Source organism: Tupaia chinensis, unplaced genomic scaffold, assembly GCF_000334495.1.
Source record: "Tupaia chinensis unplaced genomic scaffold, TupChi_1.0 Scaffold000549_1, whole genome shotgun sequence".
In the NCBI taxonomy this organism is placed as follows: Eukaryota; Metazoa; Chordata; class Mammalia; order Scandentia; family Tupaiidae; genus Tupaia; species Tupaia belangeri.
In genome coordinates this window covers 1952868-1967154 of record NW_006160061.1, presented here as the reverse complement: position 1 = coordinate 1967154, position 14287 = coordinate 1952868, and the positions used below count along the sequence as shown (strand labels likewise).

Sequence of the window (14287 nt, the reverse complement as noted above, 5' to 3'; positions counted from 1 at the left end):
CTTAATATTCCCCCTATTTCACAGAAATAGCAGAAAAAATCCTAGGGAGGAGGAGTCTTTGAGTCCTATTTCCAGATAGAAAAAGTGAACAAGAAAAATGTGGATTAGCAGTGTGGGCGCACTGCAACTTCTCCTGCTCCTCCTTCCTCTTGTCCCATAAGACGCGGTAGTGATCACATCAATGCGGGCCACGAGGACACTGAGGTCATACGAAGCAGACTGTAATAGGTGATCAGGCAAACAGTGTCGGGGCAGCAGCAAACCTGGCTTCCTATTAGGAGGGGCTTCAAGAAGGGTTTCGACAGATGGAAAGATGAGTACCAAGGGGAAGCAAGGAGAAGGTCAGGTGGTGGTGGACCAGGAAAACATGATGCCCAGTGAGGATGACCCACATGGAAAGGTTCCAGGTTCTCATCTGGAGACCTCCCTGAGTATTCCAGGCAAAACGTGATCTGAGGCTGGCATCAGGACCTTGGTGGGACTACTGCCTCTCAGTCTCTATGCCTCTCTGTCTCATTCATAGAATAAATAAATAAATAACAAACCCTTTTTAAAACGTGGAAGTGAGGACCGACCCTGTGTCCCGGTGGTTAAGGGAGCCATACCCCACACAGCCAACCTTCGGTTGAGAGACACACAGCCTCTAAGTATTACTATTTTCTTTTGGAGAGGTTTTTGCTATAGAGTGCGTGTGCTCATCAGACATACAGAGAGAGACAGAGAGACGAAAGCAAGAAATCACCCCCCCAGGGGGTCCCTCTTTCTGGTTCTTCATAACCTCTTACCATCCCTATTTCAAGGTCTGGTTTATTTGCTGCTGCTGCTTTAAACAAGGTCATGGTTGTGGTGGGAGGCCTGGGGAATGGTGGATAGTTCTAACATATTTTTCAGTTGGCCATATTTAAGTTTTGCCTGCCTACATAGTCTTTTAAATAACCTGAAACATCTATTAGAAAAAAAAAAAATCCACCAGTGAATGTACTTAATGCCACTGAACTATACACTTAAAAATCATTAGAATAGCCTATTTTATGTTATATGTTTAGTATACATAAATTATACAATTAAATTTTTTTTGAGAGATTTTCGCTATAGGGCGCATGCGCTTGCCAGACAGAGAGAGAGAGAGACATAGAGACAGAAAGCGAGAAATCACCCCCCAGGGGGGATGGCCACGCCGCAATCCCTTCTCCTCCATTCTCCTCTCGGGATCTTGGGCACGCACGCACACGCGCCCGGTGTGAGTTTTAAACCACTGGGTCCAGGACGCAAACCGCGGTCAACTACGTGGGAGTCCAGCGACATAGACATTACACTAACTGCTGGTTCCCATACAATTAAAATATTTTTTAAAAAGTATTTTTTAAAAAAACATACCAATGTCCTTGCCTTTAAAAAATAAACAAACAAACAAAACGATTAACTCTCTTTACTCTTCTCATGTAGAAATAAATCTCAAACAAAGTAGTTGGAAGTGCCGACTGAGCCACAGTGGCAGTGCAAAGCTCTGCAAATCTGACCTACATGGGAGCATTAGGGTTGAAGTTTGGAGACCTCCCTGATCAGCCAGGCCCAGACATATCCACGATCTGGGGAACCAGCTAAAGTTGGAGGTAGCTCAAGCCATCAAGAGCCTGTTGGGGGTACAGTCTGTCTTGTCTCATGGAAGAAAGAAATGAATAAACTAAAAATACTTGGAAATACTGACATTTGCACTTTGCTGGGTTAGTTCAAACCCCGAGCGTCTTCACACATGTGGAAATTATAGCGATGATAATAACCACCATGGTGCACACGACTCTTACAATGCAGACTCGACTCGTTTTTAAGAAGACAGTTTGGTTATTTTACATGATTAAAAGAAATATTAATGTTGTATTCAAGTAAAGGCATATGACAATCAAAATCAATTGAAAAGCAGAGCCTTCCCTACTCCAGCCCTCAACACAGAGACCGAAAGGATAAAACATATCCTCCAACAAAAATCACCCCTCAAGCTTTCTGAAATTAGCAAAGAATGTTTGCAGCTGACCTATTTCTCGCCACACGCCTGTGTTGATAATTGACTTCTGTCCCCCAGGGAACTGCTCAGATATAATTGAGCAGCACCTGCCACACAGAATACAGCTTTATATACCCAACAATTCCCATAAATATTGTACTTAGCTTGGGACTTAGGCACTTGACTGTTTTTTAACTGCATTTCTCAAGGAAGAAATATTATACTTACCAAAACTGAGTTATTATGAGTATCTACTGAAAATACAACAAGCATCTTGGATTATAAGTACCCAAGGCATTTCTATTACTAAAAATTACTGAAAATGGTGGCAATAACCATTTACATTGCACAAGCATTTTCTTTAATATTGTCAATCACATTCTATTATATAAACCACCCCTTCTATAGATAGGAGTTACTCTGTTTTGTTTAATCCTGATGACAAGAAGGCCAGGGTCATGCAGGTCAAATAGTTTTGTCAAAAAAAGAAGAAAAAATCAGCTTTATGATCTGAGACTGCAGCTCCAAATATAAATATGATCTACCCTCTTTAACAGCACAACTTGAAAAACTGAGACATTAGCTTAAGAGAAGGCAAGCACATTTAGACTTGGGTGGGGGGGCTTACAAACGAAATCCTTCAAACTGCTGTAAAGACTATATTAATAAAAAAATTGTGAAGCCAGTCACAAAATACCACATATATATTTCCATTTGCCATGAAATGTCCAGAATAGGCAAATCTATGGAGAGAGACAGAGGATTGTTGGCTGCATAGGGCTGGACAGGTGGGGAAGAGGATGGGAACGGCTGCCAATGGAGACATAGTATCTTTTTGGGGAGATGAAAATCCTAGATTATAACTTTCCAAAAAGAAAGAATACCTTCACTCTTTCTGCTCACACACATGTAAAGCTATTTTACCTACCTGTTTGGTTCTGAACTATAATCAGCATTTGTGTTGTTAACAACAGCACTAGGGAGAAAGTACTAACTTGTTAGTAAAGTTATGACATATTTTTCTATTTTTCTTTGCAGAAATGTGTCATGACTTTCCCAACAACCCAATAGAAGGAATAATAAATGTACCTGTACAAGTTACTATACATTTCCATTACCATTGGGTTTTCCACGTATTAAAAAAGAAGCCACAAAAAAGCCTTGCACTAGGGGCCAGCAGGTATCATGGTGGTTAAGGCACTGGACTCCCACAAGGGTCAATTGCAGTTCGAGTCTTGGACCCAGCAGCTTGAAAATCACACCGAGTGCATGTGCAAGTATATCCCAAGTCCTAGGAAGAGCATGGTGGAGAAGGGATTGTAGCATGACCATCCCCGCAGGGAGTGATTTCTCACTTTTCCTCTCACTGTCTCTCTCCAGCAAGAGCACATAACCTACGGCAAAAAGAAAAAGAAAAAAAGTAAAACCAAATAAATAAATAAAGCCTTGCACTAGGAATTTGAAGATAGCATTATAATAAATGGACACAGTGACCACTACAAAAGTTGATCACTTTCAGTGATTTTCACAACCCAGGAAAAACTGCATATTCTTTTTAAGTTTACATTGACAAAATATTTCATCCCCAAACAAATACTACTACAGCAATTAAACTGCAACCCTGCAGAAAGCTACATCCACCAACAGAGAAAAACGTAAACTGAGAAATAAAATAGGCATGCTTCGTCATCTAAATGATTAGCGTGAAATGATCAGAAAGATTCAGTTGCTGGTGAATAGGTTTTCACAGTCCCAACCTAATGAATGATTTCAGTACATAAAGTACAAACACTGAATGCCATCTCTTCAGATTCAAGTAATTACCTCGGCTCTATTTATGTGTGTAATAAGAAAAGATATATTAAAGAAAATAGGAAAGTTTACAGAGGTGCATGTTTACTCTAGTTAAAATGAGAACTATCTTCAGGGAATTTCAAAGTATGTTTATACTCAAGCCAGCTGCTGATAATACATCATTTTTATCTATTTCTGAAGTGAGTTACTTAGCACACAGCTTGTCATTGTTACTTGAAAGCTATAAAACTAGTCCCTTAAAACTGAATTTACAATTTAGCCTTTTCACCAATTCAGGCTTCTATTTCCGGTTCCACCTCCTTCCAGAATCCCCAGTACACATGGTGAAGTCCATGGAGCATTCCTGATGTGTTTCTGTACAGTCAAGTTCAGAACGTACACTCTTCTAGAATGAAAAAGACTGTATTCCACCTCACTGTTTTCTTAGTTCATTAAGTATGGGGGCATGTAATTGCCCAAGAACAGGACAACCTGCTTAGACCAGAATGTGTTTCTGTGGGGGTTCCCTGGAGATAACAGCCTCTCTCGTCTTGAGATCCATGTTTGATGCACTCTGATTTGGAATGGAATCGCAGAGAGCATGTGTGGCTGGGGATGGCTGAAGCAATGCTTTGCAAGCTTTGCCATGCCAAGGCCCACGAAGGAAGTATCTGTGCAGCACACTGAGTTCAACGGAAGTGAAAAGAGTCCAGGGGCTCAGCCTGAGCCAGGCACACCCCACTAAGTGCCAGCTTACACGTCTGGTGTTTTGAGGCCTGGAACCCATTCTCAGTTTCCACTGTGGCTGAGAAGGAAGCTCCAGCAAAGGGCAAGCACATGCAGAGGAAGGCACTGTTCTAGGATGCACTCTGTTCAAAATGTTGCAAACAGCAGAGGGCAGACCATCAGGCAGTGGGGAGGTTAAGGCTTGTGATCTCACAAGGCTGACTGCACAGTTCAAGTCCCAGCCCTGGCAGCTTGAAAATCATGCTGGGTACATATATGTGTGTGTACCCAAAATCCCAAGGATGCTAGAAAAGAGATTGCAGTGTGACCATCTTCCCTGGGAGGTGATTCTCTCTCTCTCTCTCTCTCATTCTCTCTGGCAAGCACACATGCCCTATAATAAAATTATGTGTATGTGTGTGTGTGTGTGTGTGTGTGTGTGTGTATAGAGAGGGAGAGAAATCACACAGAGGGCAAACATACAGAGCTATACAGCAGACTGGGGCCTGTGTACCCTGATCCCCTCTCATCTATAGACATTTCCTAGAGTCTTCAATGAATCTGAATGAATTGCAAGTTGCTCGCCCTCCTTAGAGCTTATGCTTTGCTCTGAGTCTGAGCTCCAGAAATGAGATCAAGAAAGAAACAAACTCTAAGGAAGAAGATGAGCTCCATCAATGCCACCATCATAGCCAGAAAAGAGGGGTCAGACAAACAGGGTTTTGCTTTGTTTTTTTGTTTTGTTTTGTTTTGCTTTTTGTTATTTAATAAGTATACCTTCTGGGAATTTTTAAAAATTATTTATTTGGTTATAATAATATGACACATTAAGAGAGAGAAGCACCCTCAACAGGGTCTCTTCATGGTCCAATCTCCTTTCCCCAGCCCTTCAAATTCTCACAATCCTGGGTGCCAGTCCATGCATGTAACTGGCATGTTTTCATGACAAGCCAGGGATCCAAGGCTGCGGCTGGCCGTGTGGCTTCCAACCGTACAGGGTACTTGCAGTACTGCTACACCACAGTGCCTAGGCCCAGACCCAGATTTGATTGGCCCAGGTAAACCCAATGGACTGGTAGATTCACCAGGAGCGAAGAGACTAGTTCTCACCACTAGCTACACCACTGGTTTGATTAAAATACATTTTCTTCTGCTGCACCCTTGTCCTTTTCCCTAGATGCCTGGTGACAACACTGTCTGGGACAACATTGTGGAGTCAGGAAGAGGACAGGACAAAGCAAAGCCAACGTCATTTTCAGCTTAGGTTTCCACACAGCTTCTTAGAATTTTCTAGAAAGCCTCAGACTTGAATCAGAATGTATCTGTCTCAATAAAATCTCCCTATTCTAAACTGAAGAATAAACAGTTCTTTATTTATAGAAATGAGATTTAGGGAGCTCTGTGTACCAAGAACAGAGAGTCAGAGAGAAGGGGGTGGGGGCAGGAGCTTTGTAAATTCGGTCCAATTTATTCAAGCCCAAAAGTAAAAATAAGGCATGGTTTGCTGAATTGTTTCTTGCTCTATTAGACCTCAATTGAGAAAGATTCATTCTACCAAAAAAATCATAAAAAATAAAGTGTGAATTTGTCCTTAAAGTTCACTGTAACTGGATCTTACCAGTTAGCAAGGACACTCTGCTTAGAGCAAGTGAAAACTTCCACCTTCGCTGATGGCAATGATTAAGTCTTGTCTTTCATGTGTCTAAAACGTAAAAATGGCCTTTGCCCTCAAATCCACTCCCCCTTTCCCAAACTTCGCTTCCTGTCTCAGAGGGTCCAGGCTGCAGACTATTTCCCAGGCTCCCAGGTCAGCTGGCTTCCAGTTAGACTGTGCCAATGGGAGGCCCTGGCAGAAGATGGGAGGGCAGGAGGAAGGGAGGAGCCTGGGCATTTCTCCCTGTTCTCTCTTCCTCAGATGGCTTCGTAAGCAGAGGCTGTTTCTCCGTGTTTCTCACTCATAGCACACGGGATCTCTGTGGTTCCAGCTCCTGCCAGGCTGGTGACCCTGGCTCCAGGAACCACTTTCGCCCCTGTCCTTCTAGCTAGGAAGCGACGGTGGCCTCTTACTGTTGCTAACCTCTGGGTTTAGTTTCAAAGCTGTCCCATCATTGTTTAACCCCATGTGATGATAAACAAATACCTAGGGAGCTGGTCAAGCACTATTTGGGGGTATGTCCGTGAGGGTGTTTCCAGGGGAGACTTGTAAGTGAGACTGAGTGGACTAAATGGAGAAGATCCACCTCAAGGTGAGCAGGCCCATCCAATCAGCTGGGCACCCAGAGAGAACACACATAAAAGGTAACTTGGTCATCCTCCTGGAGCTGGGAGACATTCTTCGTCTTCCACGCTTGGACACCAGAACCCCAGGCTCTCTGGATTTTGGATTCCAGGACTTACACAAGCATGTCCACCCTCTCCCCACCCCACCCCAGGGTTCTCAGGCCTTTGGACTTGGACTGAGCTAAGCTATGGGCCTCCCAGGGTCTCCAGCTTGCAGATGGTCTATCATGGGACTTCCCAGCCTCCATAATCACATTCCCCTAATAGATCTCCTCTCATCTATCTGCGTGTGTGTCTTAGTGCTTCTATCTCTCTACAGAATTATAATACACATGCTTCCATATTAAAGCTCCTTGGCTATAAAAACTTAAGCAGTTTTTTATACTGTTATACTCTGATTAATACGACAAGCAGTTAAGTAAGTAAATGAATAATCTTACATGAACCATGAGCCATGAACCACACAAACAAATGATAGAAATGGGAAGAAACTACAGGCTCCAGATGCTCCCAGCTGCTGCTTTGTTCTTCACAGCAACCACACAGATTAAGGACACTTCCAGGATCTAAGAGGAGTACGCTCCCTGTGTCCCTTCCCGTATTCACACCCATGCGTGTTCATCTGTTTAACTTGATTATTCAGGGATAAAGTGTTTTGTGGTACAAAAACAGTGGGGTCTGAGTCAGGGTCCTCTGTCTAGTTCTAGCACCATCTATTGATATGACCTTTATGTCCTAGGGCCTATTTTTTACTTGTCTGAAAATGAGAGAGTAATGCATTTTCTTTTTGCAATGTCTCCCTGTTCCAAAATTCTGTGTTTCCAAGTTTATGGATAAATTTTGCATTTAGAGATGTCTAAAGGCATATAATTATTCTGAGAGATACGCACAAACCATATACCTTCTGTTGATGAATTTACATTTCATCAGAGAAACATGTCTATTACCAGTGCTCAAATTATAACCCAAAGAGTTTGTTTGCCAACTTGTCTTATTATAGTATAAACTTAGAATCTGAATATGTTTTATATTTCTAAATACAACATGAGTTCATTGAATTATTGTAATGATGTGATTAGCATACCTTAAAAAACACACGGTTCCTTGCTCTAAGGTAGATAGTTCCAAAAATGTCTGCAACCATATCCTCCATTCCATATGTTATTTTTTAAATGAAATTTTACTTTATATTATTCTGTAACATTTTTTTCATTTGAATGTATGTCAAGTGCATATCTTAAATATATTTCCACATCATTACATGCAGATCTACTTGATTTTTTTTCTTTAATGACTGAATAGTACTCTGTACTGTAGATAAAGCATTAAGGTCTTCCCTCAGCATATGCAAGGGATTAGTTCCAGGACCCCTATAGATATCAAAATCCACAGATGTTCAAGTCCTTTATATAAAAAGGTGTTGTATTTGCATAGAAGCTACACACATCTTCCTGTAAGCTTCAAATAATCTCTGCATTACTTACAAGTAATCTTAGCATCAACTATAAGTAAAAAGAAAAGCGTACTGATAACCATTTTCAACATCTCTTTTTTGAGGAGTCACTTCTTCCCCCAATTCACAACACGGTATGACCTGGCTACATCCACAATTGGTTAAATCTGCAATGCAGGGGCTAGCAGGTGGTGTGGTGCTTAAGATGCTGGACTCCCACATGGTCAACTGCAGTTTGAGTCCCAGACCTTGTGGCTTGCTTTCTCACTTTCCCATTCTCTCTCTCTCTCTCTCTCTCTCTCTCTCTCACACACACACACACACACACACAATGTGCCCTATAGCAAATTAATAATATTAATTAATTAATTAATTAAATGCTTTCTTTTTTAAAAATCATGATGCAGAAACTACAGAGAGGGCAGAACGCATGTAATCATTTACTGGTTGTTGAATACATATGCTGGTTCTAGTTTCTACACTCCACATAATGTTCGCTATGAGGTTCCAGCAGATAATTTTTACTAGATTCAAGGAGCTTCCTTCTGTTCTTAACTTAAATCATTTTAAAATTTATCAGATACTTTTTTTGATGTCTATTGGAATGAACATATGTTTTTCCTTTAATTTATTATATATATGGAATGATTTTCAAAGTACTCAATCTGAAATATTATTCTAACACTGTATTTGACTTACTTGTTTTAGGTTTGTTGTTATTTTGTTACCCACATACCATTGGGCATTGTGACCTTGTCACATCTCATCAAAAGACAATCTGTTTCCTCTCTTCTTGAAACTGGGCAGGCCTTAGATCTGTTTGGACTTAAGAGATTCCAAGAGAGGTGATGTCTTGCAGCTTTTGAAACTGGGTCTTACGACATTTGCAGCATCTGTCTTTACTTGTTGGGAAGCTCCTTCCTGGAATGCAGCCACCATACTATCAGGAAGCTCAACAACCACACTGAGAGGCCCAGGTGGAGGAAAACCGAGCTCCCTGCCAAAAGCTCTGGTTGAGTTCTCAGCCAACAGCCAGCACCAACTGCTAACCACATGGATAAGGCTATTTTGGAAACTCCAGACATCCCAGTGCCCACATAATATCACATGAAGCAGGACTGTCAATAAAAAAAAAAAAGTGTTTTATGCTACAAAAGTTTTGAGGGAGGTTTGTTAGGAGGTGACTGCTCCCTGTTAAGCAAGGCATTTAATTTTGAGGCAGAACTTCATGCCTAAAATGTATCAAGTTAGTCCCCCGTCCCTCCACTTCTTCCTTCATTCAAATGGACAGTTATTGAATATATACTTTGCTAGGTGCTGTAGACACAAAGATCAAATGCAAGTATGTCCTTGCCTTCATGGAATTCATTATCTGAATGGGGAGACAAACATTAACAGAGGCATCTACAAGCATATTACATTATAACAGTGGTGCAGTATTAAAATCTCGCAAAAAATACTCTGGAAGTCCCTAGGTGGGGAACTCATCTTTTCTGAGAGGTTAGACAAAAAAGCAAAAGCTAAACTCTTTTCTTCCCTTGGGTTTTTGACATAGGATGTGTACACTCGACAGAGAGAAAGAGAAAGGGAAAGTGAGAAATCACCCCCTGGGAAAATGGCTACATGGCAATCTCTTCTCCTCCATTCTCCTCTCAGAATTTTGAGCACACACACCTGGCGTGATTTTCAAGCCTCCAGGAATGGGACTCCAACTGTTATTGACCATGTGGGAGTCCAGTGCCTTAACCCCCACACCACCTGCTGGCCCAAAGGCTAACATCTTAAATCTCCAGGAAGCTGAAGAGTTAACTAAGCAGAAGGGAGAAGAGGATCCCTCTAGGAAGTGGGCTGAGCATGTGCAAAGGCCTATAGCAGGAAGGAGGATTGTGTGTTAAAGCTCTCTGTCACTAAGAGATCTCAACTCAAGAAGAGGACGGAAGCAGGTAGGGGCCAGGCCATTAGACTCTTAAGTTAGGGTCAGTAGATGGCGCAGTGGTGTTGGACTCCCGCACAATTGACCATAATTTGAGTTCTGGATCTGGCAGAACTCAAATTGAAACTCACGCCAGGCACATGTGTGTGCCCATGCCCTAAATCCCAAGAGCAGGATGGAGGAGAAGGGACTGCAGTGTGGCCATCCCCCTAGGGAACGATTTCTTGCTTTCTGTCTCTCAGTCTCTCCAGCAAGCACATGCACTCTATAGGAAAAAAAAAAAAAGACTGCACTCTTCATAGAGGTAGACTTAATAAGAAGAGGTCAACATACTAATCCCACTCTGATCAATTTTCTTTTCAAACTCCAGTGGGAAAAGCACTAATGTAGAGTATTGTACAAACTGTATGTCAGAGACACCCACAGGGATTTTAATACTTACTGCCCCTGGTCACTTGCTCATCCCTTCATTCCCTGTCACATTTCACTGTACTCTTTGCATACGTTTCTGTCTCCAAAGCTAGATTATTAATCTTGGAGCACTGGGGCTATGCCTCATTCATTGTTTCATTCCTCCTCCATAATATTTAACACAGCACTGGGCAACAAGCAAATACCTAAGTGTTTCCTAAAAAATTAAAACATGAATAAATAATCAGCTCCTACTTATCCCGTCAGAAGGATCTACTAGGAAAAAATTCAACAGTCTCATTTGGAAAGCCATTCCAATGCGAGCAACACTCTTAGGAAAGTCTTGCTATAAAACATCATTCCTTTCTAATTTTAGCTAATTCTCGATTTTCATCCTCAGAGAAGAGCAAGAACACACAAACATCACATCCCCAAAGAATGTTTTTGTATACATGTTGAAGATCAGTTCTGGGTGACCTCTAGCTTTCTCACCTTTCAGTGGCAAGATACTTAATCTTCTCACCTATCTTTAAAGAAGCCATTTAGTTGTTCCTGGATTTGTTCCAGAACTTTCATCCCTCCTAAATTGTGGAGGCCAGCTATCTAGTGGACCAGGTAAGGTCAAAGATGCCCGAGGAACTTTGTGAGGGGTCCTGAGTAGAGGCAGGCTCTCTTCTCAGACTGTTTGGGGCTAACATAAATGTGTCCACATGTAAGAGTGTGCACACAGATCTGTGCACATGTACACAAACAAATACTGAAATCATGTTACCTGCTCAAAGAACAATTGTTTTATTGGGTAACTTTGCCAACTGCCCTCTGTCTTTTATCATCAACCTGGTCTCCTCCATCTGATGTGACACATCTTTTTCTTTTTTTGGTAAAGGATTTTCCTCCATATATACTTTTAAAGTGTTATTTATTTCTTCCATGAACAAGAAAGACAGAGAGATAGAGACAAAGAGACAGTATCCCCAAGAGGGTCTAATGCCCTGATCCAACTCCAACCTCAGTCAACCCTAGATTGTGGGCACACATATGCCCTTGATACTCACGGAGGTCTGTAAATATGAACCCAGAAACTTCCCATGTGAGTCAGCCTTACAAAGCATTGCATTTTACCACTGGGCCACCATCTGGCCCCTCCTCTATATATTTGTAAATGATATGACAGAAACTGGTTTTCCTACTATCATATGTGAAAGCATCACACAGGCTATGAAATAGCATAAGAAATTCTATCACTCTAAATATCAAGAACTCAAATATCAGGACCAGCAGTTAGTGTAATGGCTATGTTGCTGAACTCCCATGTAGTCGACTGCGGTTTGAGTCCCAGACCTGGTGGCTTAAACTCACACCAGGCACATGTGCGTGCGTGCCCAAGACCCTAAGAGGAGAATGGAGGAGAAGGGATTGCGGTGTGGTCATGCCCCTGGGGCGTGATTTTTGCTTTCTGTGTCTCTATCTCTCTCTGACAAGCGCACAAGCCCTGTAGCAAAAACCTCTTAAAAAAATAATAATTCAAATGTCAATAAATCACTGGTCATTCTACAAATAATGAGACTCTAGTAACATAAACAGCTGCTGTTTTCAAAAAAATATTTTTTGGCATTTGGGTGAAAACTGCTCAATTTTATTGCAAAGACACTGTTAAATTCCATTTGCAATCATTACTCATCTCATCAAAGAAATATAAATCCCTCAGTTATTTTTACTGTAGCCATTGCAAAAGTTTGAATGATTCTTTTTTTTTTTTTTAACCAATTTCCTGTGTACTCACAGGAGAGAGACAGAGAGAGAGTGAGGCAGAAAGTGAGAAATCATCCCCCAGGGAGATGGCCATGCCCCAGCCTCTTCCTTTCTATTCTCCTCGAGAGATTCTGGGCACACTTGCACAAGTGCCCAGTTCATTCTTCAAGTCACATGCTCAGGGACTTGGACCAAGCAGTCAGCTTTGTGGGATCGAGCACCTTAACCTCCATGCCACCTGCTGGCCCCAATGCCATTTAAAAGAGATCACGTGTAGAATACTTACTGAGCTGTAAAGTGCTCACAAAAGTGTGATACTATTTTTGTGCTGAAAAATAAGGCTGTGTATATAAATCAAACACAATTAACTCTTCAGTTTAAATTAGACCATTTTATCAAACTGAAGAATCATACTTCCAAAAAGATGTAGGAAATAGGTCTATTCTAAATATCTGCATTGGTTCACATTACTCCTCAAATATTTTAGCATGCAGCACTTTTTACATTGTTAAATCAGCACACAGATGCATTCTCTACAAGTATATATACATTATCGAAATCACTTAATGACTTAAATTGAGGAAAGAGTAAGAACTAGGAAGAATATGGCTTCCGTGCCGTGATGGTGTAGAGAAACTCGAGGTTTAGTCAAACAGCTCATGGAAAGCACTACTGTATAATTAGTACTTCCAAGAATTTGCAACAATAAATCACAACCCAAAATAGGTACCTACACAATAAACATCAGCAAGACCTCCGACAGTTGCATAACTCAGAATTTTAAAAAAGATTAACCACGTCTTCGCCTTACCAAATACATTAATAACCTAAGAATCGCAAAGGGGATAGAATACGCTTTTAGCATGAATTAAGGACCCCAAAATTGATTTATTTTAATAATGCACATGCTTAGTAATTACAGAATTAATGAGTAATAGTAATGATTTTTTCTGTTTTCTGCAGAAAGAGAAAATCTGCATAATAAACATCGAAATATGCTTTACAGACCCTCTAGGAGAGGTCTTTGGTAAGTTATTTAAATTGAGGATCATCCCTGGAGAAACGCGGCTGCCATCATAGGTTAGAAACACATTACACAATGTTCCCAGTGACCTAGAGGGAAAAGAACTTCTCAAGGTCACTTCCGCAAGGATAAAAGCTTCTCAGTGCCCTGACCAAAGTCTTCTCAAGTCACCCGGAAGGCACCCACTCTGACAGTTTCTGTTCCAAAGAAAAATCAAGGTGACTCACTTCTACATGATCCATCTAGCACCCCCCTACCCCAGCAGCTGGGGTGGTTTCATTTACAGCACATGGACAGGACGAAAACCGAGGACCCATTTCCTGTGTCAAGGTGAAAGGCACTATTCAGTGTTAAGGCGATCCCGAGCACAAGCCACACAGAAGCCAGCAAGCGCCAGAGACCAGGGCGCAGCGGAGCACACCCAGACCCGGGCACTGAGCGCTGGCCTTCGCGTGTTGCCATTTCATCAGACCTGGCCGTTTTTCCCTAATTAAGCGAACCAAAGAAGCGGTCTCAAAGTGACGTCAAACTTTCGACTCCAAGTGTCTTTCTTCTGACCAGAGCTCAGACATCGCTCCCAAAATCTAGACAAAGAGTTTTCGAAACAAAACAAAGCAGAAAAAGCTACTAACTCTCAACCCGACTCAAACTAGGTCCCTTGGCCCCTGGGGGCGGGGGGCTGATTTCTCAAAGTCCGGTTGCAAGACTCAAAGCCGTTTCTCCACGCAGCAAGGTGCAACCAGAAATATTTCCCGCTCCGCTCAGTGTTCCCGACCCAAGCCGGGTCCCGGCCGCCGACCTGGGTTCACCTGCGCAAACTAACTTTACCGGGCCGTGCGGAGGCGCCCGGACCTGAAGACTTCGCAGCGGAGCGCCAGCTCCGGGCGGAGGAGAGGCGCACGCGGGAAGAGG

At 42.0% G+C, this 14287-nt stretch overlaps 1 protein-coding gene across 1 annotated transcript in view; it reads right to left on the bottom strand.

Annotated features, from left to right (window-relative positions):
• Positions 1-14287, bottom strand: part of CACNB4 (calcium voltage-gated channel auxiliary subunit beta 4) — a 311756-nt gene that overhangs the window by 296786 nt on the left and 683 nt on the right. The window lies entirely within an intron of this gene.